General features: G+C 39.7%; 1 long non-coding RNA gene across 3 annotated transcripts in view; it reads right to left on the bottom strand.

The window, feature by feature from the left end:
* Positions 1–19,585, bottom strand: part of LOC106728889 — a 488,051-nt gene that overhangs the window by 25,731 nt on the left and 442,735 nt on the right. For all 3 annotated transcript variants that reach the window (XR_004321543.1, XR_004321544.1, XR_004321545.1), the window contains 2 exons: positions 19,199–19,294; positions 7,123–7,398 (listed from right to left, as the gene is read on the bottom strand). This is a non-coding gene — a long non-coding RNA (uncharacterized LOC106728889). The remainder of the gene's footprint in view (positions 1–7,122; positions 7,399–19,198; positions 19,295–19,585) is intronic.

Below are 19,585 nucleotides of genomic sequence, written 5' to 3'. Positions count from 1 at the left end.
CCTGGATACAATAGGAGAGGTTTTAAGAGGCTGGAGCAAGAGAAACCATAATGAGGGAAACACTGAACTTGCTTTTATTCTCAGTGGCGGCTTTGTTTGTCCTCCCTCCAGGCTCAGAGATGCGCGGCTGGGACTGAACTCATTTCCCAACAAGCTATTTTTGTTTCTCACTTGTGATGCTCTGTGAACGGACTCTCTGAAAGGCAGGCATCTTAGTCCCTGTGAATGCAAAGGGTTTGCCAACACAAGGGTTAGCAGCGAACCATTTCCAGCCCTCACTTAGATGTCTCTTCCTACTGCAAAAAAACACCCTCAAACCTAAAATGGTTCTAATCCAGGAATCTCACCCTTGGCATATTACCAAAGAGGATGAGACTGGGGAAGTGATGCTTTTTAGGTGCTGTCCACGGGTGACAGCTCAGAGACCACCATATGTGCATCTTTTAAATCAGTCTGTAGATTATGGAGCTGCAAGCAGATGATGGGGCAAAACATCAGAATAAAGCTTCTAAAATACTGAGGCTCCTCCTGCAGAGCAACCTTGAAGTACAGATAGATTCTAAAATTTCAGAACCAAGACTGTTCAGTGCAATGAAGATCAGGACTGTATCTCTTTAATGACCCGGCAGACCCAGGACCCAGCAGCAGAGTCCTACTTCCATCTATCTCCTCTTTGTCTTCCTGTAATTATGCTTTCCCCTGCTGGCATCCCCATCATTGGTTTATCCCATTTTATGCACATTTGTGGCATGTTTTTCTTTTGGTCTTTATTTAAAATTAGCTGTACAGATGTATTGGCTTACCTCTTCTAATGTGGATCTCAAAACAGAGGTTGTCTCTGTTCTATCAATTCATCTTTCTTTCCTAGTAACCTATTCAGTTCAGATATTTACTGTGCAGACCCTGTATCATGCACTAGGATTCAACGGTGAACAAAACAGAGACTCTTACAGCCATAACAAAATAGTTAGATGAATAAATAGTCATAAATTGTGACCAGCCCCACAAATGAAAAGTACAGGCTGTAACAAGAACTGTAGCTGGGTAGCTGATAAAGGCTAATGAGTCAGAGAGGCTCTCCTAAAGAAGTAGCCTTTGAACCAAGAACTGAATGATGAATCAGTGACAGCAAGACGATGATCATTCTGGGTTCCAGGAACAGCATGTGCAAGGGCCCCACATCAAAAGGAATTTGAAAGCAAGAGCGTTTGGCCAGAAGACAAGAGAGCCAGGAAGAAATGGGAGATGACAATGGAGGGAATGGGGGAGGAACTGGACACATCAAGTAGGACCAGGGACATTGGGTTTTAATCTTCAAGTCAGTGAGATACCACTGAAAGATTATTAAGACTAGAGATGCAAACATATTTGTTTGTAAACAATTATGACTGCGGTGTATAGAATCAAAGAGGGGAGTGTGGTGGTTTTAAATTATGTCTACAAATTCTTTGATATCCCTTGCTTCAGGAAATGGAGCTTAATTCTCCTTCCCTTGAGTGTGGGTGGGCTTAGTGACTCACTCCGAATGAACAGGACGTAATGGAAGGGAAAGTGCATAACGTCTAAGGCTAGGTCAAGAAAGGCAGAGTGGCTCCCACCAAACTCTAATCATGGAAGCCAGCTGTCATGTTGTAAGGAACTAAGACCTTCTGGCAAGAAACCGGGAACTCCTGCCAATAGCTGTGTGAAGGAGCCAAAGCTGGGAACAAATCCTTCAGCCTCACTCAAGCCTCCAGTTGATTATAGCCCCTGACAACATCCTGATAACTCAAAGCCAGAACAAGCCAGCTTAGTGACTCCCTGACTCTTGACTCTCAGAAAGTAAAAGCTGGGACAATTTGTTACACAGTAATAGATACTTAATATCAGAGGTAAAAACAGAAACAGTGGTAGAAAGTTCCTCCAATAGTCTAGGCAGATAATGATGATGACAATGTCTTGGCTTAAAGTGGTTGCTACTCAAGGCCAACTTCACCACCTCTTTGTAGGAATACACTATGGAGATTAGAGTATGACCACTGGAAAGCTGTAGATGTGGATTAAATCCAGGCTTTGCTACCTAGTTACAGGTGACATTGCAAAGCCTTTTGCCAATGATTTTTTTATTCATATAATGGAGTTAATGTCACTTCCCTTTTATTTTACAAGGAAGTGATACGTGTGAAGTCCATAGTGGAGGGTTCAGAACATAGTAACTGCTCAGAGAGTATTTACCTGCCAGTTTTTATTATTATACAGGCTGTAATTTCTCTCTCCCAATCTTGTTCTTTGCTATAAGACCAATCCCCATTAAATACTGCTATGTCATTCTTCATCAAATTGCATTCAGAGATTTCCGTTACTTTAAAAATAAGCTTTCAATTCTTTGGCTCGGCTTTGAAAGTCCTCTAACTTCTAACTTGAAGGACCATCTTGCTACCTATGTGAACCTCTGCTCTATGCGAATTCATCGTCTCTTCAATTAGTGTCTTTTTTTGTGGCTTGTGATGTCTCACTGAGTCAATTTCTCTTACCCTCAATTTTCTCGTCCATACAATGCGTGTAATAATAGATGCCAGTTCCTCCTTACTGTTCAGGGAAAACATAATAAAAGCTGTTGCATTGTGATATCATTTGCTAACTCATTCTATTTACAAGAAGCCCTTGCATGCATATTATACTTCCTGTGAAGGCACTTATCAAATGAAACAGCCACCAGAGAGATGCCTCTCTGGACATCTCACCAGCCAAGAGGGGGAAATGAGACCTCAGGTCTCGGAAAATGTCAGCTCACTTTCAGGACATCAAGTCCATCAGTCTCACCTCTTATTTCCCAGCACAAGTTTGAGATGTGATTAACACTGCTGCTGTGCGCTCAGGCATGGTTTATTGCCCAGTTACCCTCAGGCAGTCTCTTGCCATTCACACGACAATCCAAAGCAGCTACTGCTCTACGCTTAGAAACAGAGAGGATGAAGAGCTGAAGCTCCCTCACAGGCTGGGGCAATAGTGCCTCTCCTGCTGGCTGCAGAGATGACCCCAAGTCCTCAAACTGGTCTGGATGCCACTGGCCAAAGGACCCTGAGAAATGGGTATGTTTGACCCGTATTAAATGCATCCTAGAGCTATAATTTTAAATAGTGCATACTGATGGTAACTTCCAAGTTAGATAGCCCTCCCAGACTGGCTCAAAAGTACATGGGCATAATGTTCCACTGTCTATGCTCCCTACTGAAAATAACAAGAGATTTTGCTCCTGGTAGAAGGTCCCTCTGAAGCAAGCAGCAGTGCCTAAAACATGACTTATGGATCTCTTCCCCCTCTCCAAGCCTCCTTTAAAAAAAGAGAAGCTATCCAACAGAGAGGCTCTTTAATTTGCCATGGACCCAGCCCAAGGTGTGTTCAATCCTAATTTTTTTCTTCGTTTGAGTTAGTACCAAAACATCATCATTTTAGTGAAGCTAAAGTATCACAGTGGCTTTGCAATATGGTATATGATGAGAATTTTTGGTGGAAATCTTTGCAAGTTTTTTAATGTTCATGTTTCCAATAGAGAGGTCCAAAGTTTCTCAGCATAATTTTGCCTATGAAACATAATTACCAGTTGCAAGCAAGTAATTTCACTGCTCGACTGCATTATCTGTAGCCTACTCACATCTATCCAAATAGGAGTGTCGCAAGTTCTTTATAGAATCTGATTTTGTGATACAGCTGATTTTTCAATGGCCTCTGAACAGAAATCTTATTATTGATCGATGTAATTAAGATGCAGTCTGAGTTCCAGCACTTAACAAAATGTTTAAACTTTTTATTAAAATAGATAAACAGAAAAGTACATAAGTCCTAAGTCTATGTCTCATCAAATTTTAATAAAATGAACACACTAACCTACATCCACCTTCTATTTTTTACTGATTATTTCTTTCTAATTTATTTTAAAAAACTGACAATGTCAGCTTTCCCTTAAAAGGGTAGGCATGTAAGTTGAAGAATGCTAATTGTATTACTGTGTGTTGATTTTCTTAGTCAGGTTTTTAATTAAACCACTTGGGACCCCTCAGTATTAATACACTTCAACCTAGTCATGTTTATTACTGATGTAGACGATTTATCATGGGTATGTGCATATTCGTGTGAGTGTGTGTGCATGCATTGCATGCACACGTGTGTTGACTGTGGAGATGGACTGATTTGACCAAGTATAAAATGAGATAATTTTAGGTATTTATGCTTAAAAAAAAACTTAGCCATTATTCTTTGTCCTTGACATAGTATCTGAAAAATGAATTCCCCTCAGAATGTATATTGAATATACAGATTCAAGTTTTGAATGTGGAACGTTACAGCTGGAAGGACCTCTAAGATGAGGCCTCATTTGCACATGAAGAAACCAAGCCCCTGCATTTGAGTGAGTGGCTCAAGGTCATACACTGAACAGCGGCTCACTCACTCTGTTTAGTTTTTACTCTCCAACACATTCAACCCAAGTGCCCTATGATGATTGTTCTCCCTGCAGCTAACAGTGAGAACCAGAACTCCTGCTGGCCAGCCCAGAAAAAGGAATCATTTCCACTAGTGGTGAATATCTCTCAAGTTTCCTCTCTTCCAGCAACTCAGCACTCAACCCCACCCAACCCTGGCTGGGGCTGCCTTTTTTTAGATAGATATATGCTTTGGGGGAAGTGTCAGAAGAAATACTGAGAAAAAAAAAAAAAAAAAAAAAAAGAGAGATAAAGGACTGTTATTTTGAATATAAATTTTAAGTAGCCTAAAATCTATTTTGATGTGACACTTAACACAGCAATTTGGGATTCAGGTAGAAAGAGAAACTTGGTTTTCTATATTGCTTCTCAATGAGATCATAAAACTCCGATCACAGGCATTGGTTATACCCTAGACATACTAATGTAACATGTGATCAGAGTATTTGTTTCCAACCCCAGGTGAGTTACTCCCAGGCTAGGCTCCACAAGGGAAGCATATTGTAATAGCTATGATGTTCCGCCCCAGTCCATATAACCTTCTGCCGATCCAGATGTGATGCCTACATCTACATAGATACAGATACACAGAAAAAAGCTTCTTGAAAGGAACAGGAAATAGATTCTTTCAGATCACAAGCACACAGCTAACTGGGGAAGGGTTAATGTTAAGGAATATATAGAAGCTGAAGCTTATGGTTCTTGAAATATCTAAGTCCAAGTCAGTATCACCATGATGGAAGTGCTACCCGCTGACCATATTTCTCAGCAATTTTCTCACCTAAATGTTTCAACAGTACAAGCCAGGATGATCTGCTAAAATGTTGGCATTTCCTTACAAATACATTCTACTGGTGATGTTTCTAAAAAGTGGTTGATCTCTAATTCATATCTAAATGACTCTCTAACATTTGTCTTTATTTCAAGATGCCGAAGATTTATTTCAAGATGCCTAAGATTGTTTTGGAAAGAAGGCAAGATAGAGAAGGGAGTAGGATTCCTCTGTGAATTGCCAAGGTGAAGGGGTAACCCCTCTGCTCCTAGGTGGACAGGAAGGCATATGAATTAGGCAGTAGGAGAATTCTCTCCAAGAATTTAATCTAGTTGGAAGATAGTGATCGGATATGTTTTATGGAAGTTCTTAATTTCCAGTTGGCACATGGGACATTATTGACTCAAAGAAATTATGATCATATATCCTGAAAGTGGTCTATTAAATCCAAGTTAACTTTTGGTAAAATAAACTTGCCAAGGTCAACACCGTTTACATAGGACAATGATTCTGAATCTTCAAAAACTCAATTACATGGAAGCTTTCAGGAATAATGATCACCTAGGCTTATTTTGGTCTGTTAGCCTTCATTTTATAATCATTCACTGTGATGTTTCAAGTCAGTTGACTGTTCCCAAATAAGATTTTAATTAAATCGATAAATCCTCAGAAAAAATCTATGAAATGCTTATACTACCCCTGAGGTTTTCCTCTGTCAAAAGTCTAGCAATAAATGGTAATTTTAAAATAACAAGTTTTTGTGTGTGTTACTCCAAGATCATATAAGCAAACTTATGGTTTCAGCCATGATGAGTCAGTGGTACCAGACTTACCATCCCACTTTAAACAGCTATAAAATCTGTAGAAATCTTATAAAATCAGTGACAGGACTAGAGTCAAAGCAGAGCCACAAACCTTGACTTACCCCACAAGGCGAGTCCCATGTATTTACGGCTTTTTTCCTGGACACCATTTCCAGGCTGTGATGCAGGGACATAGGGCCCAGACAATGAGTGTTATATGAAAGGCCAAGTACTTTTAAACCTTGTTTTATAAAAATATATGCTCTTCAATGCATATAACTCAATACCAAAAAAACCCCCAAAACAATCCTATTAAAAAATGGGCTGAGAATATGAGTATTTTTTCAAAGAAGATATACACATCGCCAATAGTACATGAAAAAGTGTTCATCCTCACCTTATCAGGAAAGTGCAAATCAAAACCTCAATGAGATATCCCCTCACACCTGTTAGAATGGCTATTACCAAAAAGACAAGAAATAACAAGTGCTGGTGAGGATGCACAGAAAAGAGAACCCTGTCGTGCTGTTGGTAGGAATGTAAATTGGTGCAGCCACTATGGAAAACAGGGTTGAGGTTCCTCAAAAAACTAAAAACAGAACTACCATATGATCCAGTGACTCCACTTCTGGGTATTTATCCAAATGAAATGAAAACACTAACTCAAAAGAAAAAAAACCCTGCATCCTCATGTTGACTGCAGAAAAAAATAAAAACACGCAAAAAATACGCTCTTCATTTAAAAGTAATGTTCTACTGTACTGCACTTAGGAAGTGAGACCTGACAATTCACAAGCAGAAGGAGACATCTGCTTTCCCTTTGTGGTATAGTATCTTACTGAGCATTTTACACTAATTCTTTCCCTCTTCCACATTTCTACCTTTGACTTCGGGAAGTCTAGAGCTGATGGGTCAGTGGAAACATTATGATATATTATGTATTTATACCTAAGAAAATTAACCATTTTCTTAATTCTAGTCTCTAAGAAGACTTTATCACAGTGAACTCTGAATTCAGGAGTAACAATGGATAAGACCTGAGTGTCACAGGAGATAAGGTCATCCAAAGATAACTGGATGAACTGACCTGTTGAATGAGATGCGAGCACGTCTTCCAAAGTGAGGATCTGATGTTGAAGTACTGGAGCTGGAGTCCTTCTTCCTGATACTCCTTGGCCCAAAGTTTCAGTTCCAACTTGAGATCACTTGTAGGTTGGGACAGTAAAGATAAATCAGCAACCCTGGAGTGACATTCACCTCGAATCTGCTGGAGGTATTAAAAGTGTGGCTCATCTTCCTGGAGTGTCATCTTACTTGACGTTTTGAGGAAATAATCATTTCTTTCGCCTTCAGTCTCAAGCATCTATATTGTGAAAATGCAAAAGATACATAAACTTAAAACACAAGAACTAAGACAGGGAGTCTCTTTGGTGCATATCCCCAGCATCCCACAGGCTTCTTACTTATTCTTTGCTGCCACTGGGGAGGAAGTGTTTGAGAATGGAAAGCACATGCTGTCATGTCAGGCTGGGATTCAAACTCACCTCAGCTTCTCGAGAACAATGTTGTTTGGGGAAAGCTGTCTGAGGTCTCTGAGGTTTTGCTTACTCATACTTAAAAAGAAGACACTCCATTCTACCCGCTAGTGTTGTCATAAATTTGAGACAGGTAGTGAAAACCTTATGCATACCTACCTAGATGGCCCCCTTTCCTCTCTGCTCTTACTCCCTAAAATTACACAAAGCCATTTAGCTATAAGTTAAAAGGAGGGAGACTAGGAGACCAGAGTGTTTTATCACAGACTTGCACTCAGGTTTGCTTCTCCGGAGTTAATTCCTTCACTGCATCTTTCATCATGATGCAGTCCTAAAGGCTGGGAAGGGGTCGACCCTGAGAACACAGACTTTGCCCCGGGTGTGGCTCCTGCGTTGGGACCCAGGCCTGGAAAGAGCCTTCAGTTGACTCTCTTTTCCTCAGTTCGCTGAAGCTGAGTAAAAGCAATGTTAAGGAGTTAGGCTATCTTGAATTACTAACCTACAAGGTACCTAGTAAATCTATGAGTAGGACAAGAGGGCACAAGAGGGGACCAGCCAGGTCTCCCAGGATTTCTGGTGGAGTAAAGGTGAAAAGGTTAGAGGACCAGTCAAAGGACTGCTGGAGACTCTGGAATTGTATAGAGTTTGGGGTCAGGGGTTTAGCTGCTGCTCTGCTGTCCGGGCTGTCTGGTCTCTGAGGGGGGCTGCAGTGTGGGAGTGAAGTGGCACTATAGGGTGGCGGGGAAGCCGACCCTATGCAGTGGAGATAGCCTTCTGCCTCCCAAGTGGTTGATGGGTCAGAATGTGCCCAAGCTGGGAGTTTATAATTTGGAGACTATTTAAAGAGTAGTTTGTTCAAGGATACCTTCACTTATACCATTTGTGCAAATATGAAATTTTTAGTGATTATTTACTGAATGCAAAGCAAACCAAGGACACTGAAATGAGGCAAGACCTTAAGCTCACCATTTATCCATTCTTCACTCATTCAGCAACACCTAGCCCTCACCAGGTACCAAACACCGGAATATAAAGTTTAGTGCATACCAAAACCAGGCAAAGACACCACCAAAAAAGAGAATTACAGACCAATATCACTGATGAACAGAGATGTAAAAATCCTTACCAGAATATTAGCAAATAGAATTCAACAGCACATAAAAAAGATTATACATCATGATCAAGTGGGGTTCATCCCAGGGACACAAGGGTGGTTCAACATACGCAAATCAATCAATGTAATACATCACATCAACAAGAGAAAGGACAAAAACCACATGATCATCTCAATAGATGCAGAAAAAGCATTTGATAAAATTCAACACCCATTTATGATAAAAACTCTCACCAAAGTGGGTATAGAGGGGTGCTGAACATAATAGAAGCTACATATGACAAACCTACAGCCAGCATAGCACTCAACGGTAAAAAACTCAAAAGCTTCCCACTAAAATCTGGGACAAGACAAGGCTGCCCACTATCACCACTCCTATTCAACAAAGTCTTGTAAGTCCTAGCCACAGCATTTAGGCAAGAGAGAGAAATAAAAGGGATCCAAATTGGAAAAGAAGAGGTAAAAGTGTCACTATATGCAGATGACATGATGCTATATATAGAAAACCCTAAAAGGTCTGCACAAAAACTACTAGAAATAATCGAAGAATTCAGCAAGGTAGCAGGTTACAAGGTTAATGTTCAAATATCAGTTGCATATTCTTTACACTAATGATGAATCCACAGAAAAAGAAAGCAAAGAAACAATCCCCTTTAAAATAGCACCCAAAGTAATAAAATACCTAGGAATAAATCTAACCAAGGAGGGGAAAGAATTATACACAGGAAACTATAAACCATTGATGAAGGAAATTAAAGAAGAATTTTAAAAATGGAAAGATATTCCATGCTCCTGGATTGGAAGAATCAATATTGTTAAAATGGTCATACTGCCCAAGGCAATCTATAGATTTAATGCAATCCCTATCAAATTGCCCAGGACATAGTTCACAGAACTAGAACAAATCATGATAAAATTTATATGGAACCACAAAAGACCTAGAATTGCCAAAATATTACTGAAGAAAAAGAAAGAGGCTGGAGGAATAACTCTCCCAGACTTCAGACAATACTACAGAGCTATGGTAATCTAAACAGCATGGTATTGGTACAAAAACAGACATATGGACTAATGGAACAGAATAGAGAGCTCAGAAATGAACCCACAAACTTTTGGTCAACTGATATTCGATAAAGGAAGCAAGAATATACAATGGAATAAAGACAGTCTCTTCAGCAAATGGTGTTGGGAAAACTGGACAGCAGCATGTAAAGCAATGAAGCTAGAACACTCCCTTACACCACACACAAAAGTAAACCCAAAATGGATCAAAGACTTAAACATAAGACAAGATACAATAAACCTCCTAGAAGAAAATATGGACAAAACATTGTCTGACATACATCTCAAAAATGTTCTTCTAGGGCAGTCTACCCCAGCAATAGAAATAAAAGCAAGAATAAACAAATGGGACCTAATTAAACTTACAAGCTTCTGCACAGCCAAGGAAACCATAAGTAAAACAAAACGACAACCTACAGAATGGGAGAAAATTTTTGCAAATGAAACCGACAAAGGCTTGATCTCCAGAATATATAAGCAGCTCATACGACTTAAGAAAAAAACAAACAACCCAATCCAAAAATGGGCAGAATACCTAAACAAGCAATTCTCCAAGGAAGAAATACAAATGGTCAATAGGCACATGAAAAAATGTCCAATATCACTAATTATCAGAGAAACGCAAATCAAAACTACAATGAGGTCAGAATGGCCATCATTCAAAAATCCACAAATGACAAATGTTGGAGAGGCTGTGGAGAAAAGGAAACCCTCCTACACTGCTGGTGGGAATGCAGTTTGGTTCAGCCACTGTGGAAAACAGTATGGAGATTCCTCAAAAGACTAGGAATAGACTTAACTGTATGACCCAGGAATCCCGCTCCTGGGCATATATCCAGAAGAAACCCTACTTCAAAATGACACCTGCACCTCAATGTTCATAGCAGCACTATTTACAATAGCCAAGACATGGAAACAGCCTAAATGTCCATCAACAGATGACTTGATAAAGATGAAGTGGTATATTTATACAATGGAATACTATTCAGCCATAAAAACTGACAACATAACACCATTGGCAGCAACATGGATGTTCCTGGAGAATGTCATTCTAAGTGAGGTAAGCCAGAAAGAGAAAGAAAAATACCATATGAGATTGCTCATATGTGGAATCTAAAAAAAAAAAAAAACATAAATACAAAACAGAAACAGACTCATAGACATAGAATACAAACTTGCAATTGCCAAGGGGGAGAGGGGTGGGAAGGGACAGACTGGGATTTCAAAATGTAGAATAGATAAACAAGATTATACTGTATAGCACAGGGAAATATATACAAGATCTTGTGGTAGCTCACAGGAAAAAAAAAGTGACAATGAATATATGTATGTTCATGTATAACTGAAAATTTGTGCTCTGCACTGGAATTTGACACAACATCGTAAAATGACTATCACTCAATAACAAATGTTAAAAAAAGTTTTAAAAATGATATAAATAAATAAGTAAATAAATAAAAAATACAAAGTTTAGTGCTTGCCCCTAGGAATATTCATTTACCTAAGACTATATATTAAGTCATTCACTTCAAAAAAGTTATGTAAAATGCACATTTTAAGGGTTCATTTTTATTAATGTAATAACACTGTCAACCACTTTTTTCATCTCCTGATTTGTCAAAGGCCCAGGAACACCTCTGCCACTATCTTTAAAAAATTTTTTTAAATTAAAAAAATACACATATATATATATCTTTGGCTTGACTCTAAACCTTTTGAATCAGAATTTCTGCTCCTAAGGCCCAGGAAGCTGCTTTTTAACAGATTCCCAGTGTGGTCTTATGTAATTAAAAATCGAGAAGTATAGTTGACTCTTTCTTAACACCCCCCCTTATCATGAGATAGATGACACCAAGGACTTTAAAAGCAAAAGCAGAAGAGATCATATCTGCCATGAAATTCCCAAACACAATCTTTCTAAGTATGTATTGGTGCATAAACTGATTTGTTTTGACTGATTTTATCAGTGAGGCCAATCCACAAAACAGCTATGCCAATCAAAAAGTCATTTCCTTTTGTTTGTGTTTGAACATCCACCAGCCCGGAGCTTGTTCCAGACAAAGGTTACCTGATTACATTACTGTAGCAGGTAGGTGGGTGGCTTCTGCAGGAACCACAGCCAAGACATCCATCAAAGGACTTTTCAGTGGGTAGGTCGGTGCTTAATGAAAGTGTCAATGGCTCTCACAGAAAAGTTTTATCTTGATTCCTGTTAACACTCTTGACAATAAACTTCTCTCTCTCTCTCTCAATTCATGGCCTTTCTAAATTTTTAAGTAGGCAAAGGTAATCGGGTCTAAGAGGACCCAGAGCACTTTTGAGGGGAGGTGGGGAGGGGTCCTGGCTTTTGAAAGAAAGCAAAGGGAAGCTGGAGCATGCTGGTGTTTACATCGGTGCTCCCAGAATCAGAGAGGCTCCAACCCACTCTCACGCTTACCTGGCCGCTTTGGAAAACTTTGTTCAGCATGGCTAAGCCATGGTTTTCTCATATGTGAAAGGGAGGAAATGATAACCAACACTTATTAAGTGTCTATTATGTACCAGCTCCACTCCTGAGCATTGGACAAGTATTCATTCATTTAGTCCTCACAGTGATGCTGTGATGGAGATGATACTATAATCCCTATCTCACAGCTGATGTAACTGGGGAGGAGAAAACAACTTCGTCAAGGTTCTGAGAGCTCTATGATGCTATTTGGAATATTTAGCACAGAGCCTGATACTTATGCTAAGATTACTATTAATAAGAAATTATTATATTAGCCTTGTTCTTCCTTTTTAAGCCCTCTTGAATAGTTACTTCAAAATTCACAGCCTCTTTGGTCTGGACCCTTGGGCAGCCAGTTAATTAGGATGTATTGTCTGAATGCAACCTGGTGCCCCCGCTTCACACTTCGGAAGAACACATTGAACTTCCAAGTTTGTTCCAGGTGATAATACTCTTTATTTCTCCAGGATGTGCTCATTACGCTGGGCAGGACTAGAAAGCAAAGGAGAGGTTTAATCTAAAACATTACTGGTTTGTCATTTTGTTTACTTCCCAGGGGGCACATAGAAGGTGCTTTGGCTGGATTCATGCACTTCAGACAGTTGATCCAAAAGTGAATTCTCTTGGTTGGTTGCCCTCAGAAGGGTGGGGCGAGAGGTAGTGTGGTGCGGGGACAGAGCCACATCTCTGTGAGGTTCTGGGGAGAGGAGACAGAGCTGTAGCTGACTCATGGCCCCTTTTCCTCCACCTAAAAAGTCTATGATTTGGGGCTAGCTACTTCAAGTACTCAAACTTGTACTTAAACTCATAGGGCTATTCTGGGAAAGTAAACACGAGAAAGTGTAGAAAGCTTCTAGCACATTGTCACTCAGCAGATGCTCAATAAATAAAACTGAGGTATAAAGTTTATCTTTCTTAATGTTTAGAGAGAGATTACCAAGCTGTGAACTCCAGTCAGGCCAGTTATGACCAGCAGCATACAGAAACCACTGGCTCAGGGGCCATCATCACATCCTTTCTTTCATTGAACCAGTAAATGCTTGAGGCTTTTAGAAATTAGAAAGCAGGGGCTGGGTCTAAAGACAATTCCTATTCTAGTGTTTTTTGAAACCTGAGGCCTTTGATGCAATCTGCTAGATGTCTTGGTAGAGAGTGTTTTTGAGGGGACCTACCTAGAGAAGTAAGTTTCTTCAGAATGGGAAGAGAACGGAAGCCGTAGCCCCCGAGGTTGTGGGAACTTACTCTCAGCCTCCTGAAATCTCCTAGGGGTACTGACAAGACCTCAAATAGCACGTCTGCATGGTTTTCCTGGAGGGGCTGGACTCTAGAACAGAGCTTCCCAGGCTCAGCCATGGTGTGGGACCCCAAGCTCACTGCAGAACGTCAGACTCACCAGAACTAAATGGGCCTCCTGGCTGACACAGTCGATTTCTCAGTGTAACCAATATGGACTGAAAATCCAAGATGACTTCCTGATACTTCCAGGTTTTCTAGAATTAATTCTCACCCATTTCAATCAAAGATCCTCTTAAAACAATGGTGAGAAGAGGTTCTAAGATTGCCTCCAATTGGATTCCCTGGCAACTTGGTATCTTGAACAGAAGAGTCATAATATTTCTCACACTCCCAAGTACAGAGTGAGATTCACATTTGCTACATCTGTTAGACAGTCGTTTGAGACCCCCTTGTTGAAATCCCAGGGAGACATTAAAGATGAAGTAAAATCTGCACTATTTAGTGTTCCTTCTTCCTTCATGAAAAGCTCCATTGAATCTCATCTGACAGCAGGGACCCACGTGATTCTGCTTGAAATCCAGACTGCAGAACCAGTTTGAACCTCTAAGCACAGTGGTTTACAAACTCGAGCATGCACCAGAATCACCCGGAGAGCTTATTAAAACGAAGGCTGCTGGGCTTTGCTCCTAGAGTTTCTAATCCAGTTAAGTCTAAAGTTGCCAGAGAATTTTCATGTCTAACAAGTTCCCAGGTGATGCCGACTCTGCTGGTCCAAGGTCTCCATTCTGAAAATCACACCCCATAGAAGGCAGCCTAATAGACGCTGGGTTTGGATTCTCATTCAACCTAGTTTTTAGAGGAAATTCCTTTCCTATGTAGCATGAATCTATATTCTTCCTTTAGAACACTGTCCCCTACACCCACTATCCATATTCTCCACTAAGCCCCATTGTGCAAGCTGGTTTCTGGAAATTTCTACGCATAAAGCCCATTTCTCACATCAGGGTTTGTGATAAGCACTAGATAAAATTGTGGTACTTTTCTTTCACTTTTTTAATGCTTAAAGTTTTTTTTTTATTTGTGGGGTTTTTTTCCTTCAAATTTTACTGTTAAAGGGAACTCTGAACCTGTCTCTTTAGTAACCATAAGTATTATACATTGAACTTAAGAGTTCTAGGATTCTGAGTAGGGTAAGAAAGCAGAGATTGGAATTTGTGAGATATATATATATATATATATATATATATATATATATATATATACACACACACACACATATATATATATATAAAACATCATTTTATTTTCTTCAAATACAACCTACCCAAGACTCTTATCTGAGTTGGTTTTAAAAAGCTATTTTGTGTAACAAATTGTATCCAATTTTTTCTTGCACCCTGTAGATATTTTTTCATGGACTGATGAACAGAGGATAGGATCTGTTATAGAAATTAAATAGTGTAGTGGGTAAAAAGCATGAGCTGTGCTGACAGATATACCTTGGTTCAACTTTCAGCTCTGTTCCTTCATAAATAAGGGGTGACCCCAGGCAAGTTCATTTTCCTCTCTGAGCCTCAGTTTTTTATCACCAAATAACAGAGATAATGCCTGAGCTTTGGGCTGGAGTGAGGGCTGATTTAGGTGATGTTCGTAATAATAAGCACTGTAAATAGAATCTATTACTGTTTCTTAAAAAGGATCCTTTTTCACATTTCAGCCCCCTTGACACCCTCCCCCCAATTTTATAGTTTAAAAAGAAAAAGCTCTCAGTGGAAAACTAGAGAAAAAAAATTAATTTGCACATACTGGATATTACAGGAAGGTGCTATTAACAAACTACAAGGTTTTCACCTGTTACGATAAAGTGGCTGTGTTTGTTTACTGTTTACTCCTATTTCAGTGGTGTTTGCCTGAATCAACCTTAGCTAAGAGAAGTTATACAGTTTAAATAAGTATCAGAGGACTGGAGAGGACTTTTCTCCGGCCAAATAGACAGTGTTAGAATGCTGGGTTAACATCAATACAGATGAAACCATTTGGATAACATCTCTCCCTACAAACACAGGATATTCGTGTTACAGAAGTATTTGCAGTTTAGATGAGACAAACCTGGAAAATATATACATATATGCACTGAAATACAGAAAAACTATTTGTGCCAGTTTTGAACAGTTTTTATTATTTAAATGCAGTTCGTAACATTGTACCTCTCAGGTTTTAGTTCTGTGTCATGTGAACCTAAATGAATGTGTTCGGATGAGGCACAGCCAACAAAAGAAAGTGACTCTGGTTCACGTAAGACAGAACCAGATGTGTGTGTTGGGAGGGGCGAAGAACAAAACTGGCAGGTACGGCGTGGCTCACTGAGTTAAAGAAGGTGGATGAAACAGGCCAGGAGGGAACAAGAAGCAGAAGAGCTCAGGCAGCTTGATCAGCAGGCTGACTCTCTGCTGGGTGCCAACTGCTTCTCCATCTGTGAGTCACTGCTCAAGAGAGAAGGGTCCCTCCTTCATGTCTGGCTCAGGTCAAGAACTTATCTATTGTTAGGGGAGAGCAAGGAGCCTTGATTGACAGTTCTACCTATGCTGCTGCATACAATTTGTGGCGGTCAGGGGGACTTCCTCCACCCCCCAAGATAGCCTGCTGTTACCACATATGAAAGGAATGGATGCAAAAAGCAGTGTACAAAAAGCCCATCAATAAATTTGTTTATATCTGTTCACATACCATGTTCATCTACCTTAAAAGAAAAAATGCCATAGGCTTAGAATAACAGCCAAAAGCATCTTAAAAATGCAACTTTGGTCCTCAACTTTTCCAAATTCTTAAGCCACCATGCTATGCACATTAAATATTAACTGTTAGATTATTCAATGTAAATATCCAAGATGGCAAGATAAAACTCATTAAAAGGAATAATGTTCATTTGAAAGGCTAATTTATTCGCATCCAATGCAATGGCTATTTTGGTGTTCGCTTTTAACAGCAGTGGCAATAAAACCTTTGGCAATACTGTTAATTTATTGAAGGCTATAGCTAGTAAATATTTAACACAGCCCCAAACATTTTAATCTACTTCCCATTAATATTTTACCTAATGGTTTTTCTCTCATATAATCAATATTTTTAATGCTTAATATTTTCATTGGTCTTCAATTTGGAGAGATGGAAAAGGAATTTAAGCTTAAGATAAGAAATTGTATCTACAAACTAAAGAAAAAGTTAAAAATATCTAAACCCCTTAGGGAATGGAAAATCACTCTATTCTAAAACGGATGCCATAAATTTTATATTAAATGAACACTGAATCATAAATGTTTCTTCTTTCAACTCTTTAATATTCAACAATTATGTCTCTCCTTAATGTCCTTTGGCATTAAATTTAATTGACCTTGGTTATGTCAATTAGAAGCACTTGTATTATTTATGGGTTTTTATGAATTGTCTTTATCAGGTCTGTTGGGTTTCAGGCCACTTGCTTCATCAAATCCTCATCTTAAAAGTATTGGGAGTTTTTAAACCATTTCTAAGACAATAAAACATCTACTCAATTCCTATATGTTCATGCAGGTGGTAAACATTTTCTGTAAAGGACGAGATAGTAAATATTTTAGGCTTTGTGGGTTATGTGCTGTCTCTGTCACCTCTTCTTCTTTTTAACAACCTTTTAAAAATGTAAAAACTCTCACTGGGAAGAGTGTTAAAATTTATGGACATGTTTAAAACCGCCATACTTTCTAAGAAATAAGCAAAAAGTCAAGAGACCTTTTTTCTCAGAAGGAAATTTTAAAGTTTCATAATGGCTCAGGTGATTCCAAAAGTTTGGTCAAAATAGAGAATTGTGGTCACACTGTTATTTTGTGACTTTCTTTGGACTGGTCCTGAAGGAAAAATGGCTCCTTACATAGTACAACTATGATGGTGCTTCACTGCATTCAGACTGCCGGTTTTACTAAAAGGAGAAAACAGATTACTGACCTCTCTGAGTGTGCAGATTTAATACCATTGGATATTGTGTTTTTGGTTTGTCCCCTGAGCATGAAAATGGATATATGAGTCATAGAAATACAAGTGTATTTGAGCGTCTATGGTAGGCTAAATAATGTCCCCAAAGATGTCTGCATCCTGAACCTGCGAATGATACTTTACAAAGGGACTCTGCAGATGCAGTTAAGGATCTTGAGATGTAGACGTTATCCTGGAATATCCAGGTGGACTTTAAGCATAATCATTAAGTGTGCTTAAACGAGGGAGGCAGAGGGAGCTTTGACTCGAAGAGAAAGTAGGAGAGGTGATGGTGGGGCAAGAAGTTGGAGGAATGCAAGGAAGAAGTCACAGTCAAGGATTGAAGGTACCACCCAGAAGCCAGAAAAGCCAAGGAAAGACATTTTCCCCTCAGAGCCTCCAGAAGGAAACTGCCCTGCCTACACATTGATTTTAGCTCAGTGAAACTGACCTCAGACATCTGGCTTCTAGAGATGCCTGAGAATAAATGAGTTGGTGGCACTAGGTCACAGCAGCCGTAGGAGACTAACGTAACAGATGCTCCTATACACATTCACGGAACACCTGGCTGGCACAGTTGTTTGCGCATGACATAAACTGGGGTGACTTAAGGAGTTTCCTGTAATTCTCTGAGGGTTAAAATAAAACTGTTCATAGTAGTTGCTAAATCAATATAAGCTAAATATAAGTTAAATAAGATATATGTTAAGTAAATGATTAGAAAGTAGAGGACAATAAAGGCAATGGTGAAACCAGAGGGGTAATTGGCAAAAGCTCCCAAAAGGAAAGGGCGCAGTGAAGCAGGGTTGAAACTGAAAAGGCCCCAAGGGAACTGAGAACAGATTCTCTCCAGGGAGACGGAAGGATGTATCTCAGGGCTCCCTAGAGGGTGGATGAGGCCTGTCTCTCCCAGCACTTGAGTCAACCTCGCATTATGGGGCAGAAGGATAAGGTGTGGCATTTATTCATCCAACCCTGAGGACTCATCATGTTCCAAGAATGTGCTGCTCCTGGGGACACACAGTGAGCAGTGTCTCCAGTCCCCAGCGCACGGACAGAGGCAGGGTTGGCCCCAACAAACACACATGGAGGCAGAGTCTTCTTGCATACCCCCCGCAAGTTGAAAATTAAGTTTCAATTTATTTTAAAATCAGAATATGTTAAATGCCAGACTTCTAACAGTAATGCTTTGGAGTTATTTTTACATCTTGACTAATAAGAAGATAAAGATTCAAGGGGAAAACATTCAGGTTCATGATACTTAGGCATCTTGCTGAATCTCTGTTTGCATCATGTGTATATCAACTGTCTCCTAGAAGTGGCAAAGCAGAAGGCTCGAGCGTGGATTCTGGAGCAGGCAGCTGGGTTTAAATCTTAGATTTTCCATGAATTAGGTTTGTGACTTTGGACAGAAATCACGTACTCTCTATGTCCCTCAATTCCCTCATTTGCAAAATAGAGAAAACAACAGTAGCTACCCCACAGGCTCTCATAAGAACAGAAAGGGCTGATGACTGTAAAGCACTAACATCATCAGCCCACAGGACAGGCTGCTGCATGTTTGTTGAGTTCAAGTATTTAAACCGCTTTTAAGACCCTGGAGTCCCTAAGAAAGCACATTCATACTCTGTAAATTGCTTAACATTTTCAGAGGACAACATTTTCCTGCTTGACATTTTCCACACTCACTTTCCAAGAGTCCCCATGACAAATTTCCACTTACTATTCAACAAATGCAGACAGAGCTCCTTCTGTGAAAGCCAAGTGAACCCGTATGTTGCAGGAGTGTCAGTAACACGGACAGGAAGGGTTTCACAATCTGTGAGTGAGGAGAAAGCTTGTGAGTACAATGGGAAATGAGGTACTCCTGCCACTTCTAAATCACTTCAAACCCTTTCAGACTGACATAAGTGCTGGGGATGTGAATCAGAGCTCTTATCTCAAGGTGGGGAGGTGAAACACTTACTGGCTTTGCCAGTTGGACAGAGCTGCATTCAAATCCCGAACCCAAGCCTTCCTAGAGACATAACAAGCACGTTAATTCAACTTTCTTGATCTAAAAGGGAAAACTTTGCCACTTTCGCTGAATCCTAAAACAGGCATCTATATG

The sequence above is a fragment of the Camelus ferus genome, chromosome 7, assembly GCF_009834535.1.
Source record: "Camelus ferus isolate YT-003-E chromosome 7, BCGSAC_Cfer_1.0, whole genome shotgun sequence".
Taxonomy (NCBI): domain Eukaryota; kingdom Metazoa; phylum Chordata; class Mammalia; order Artiodactyla; family Camelidae; genus Camelus; species Camelus ferus.
This window is presented reverse-complemented; position numbering and strand designations above follow the sequence as displayed.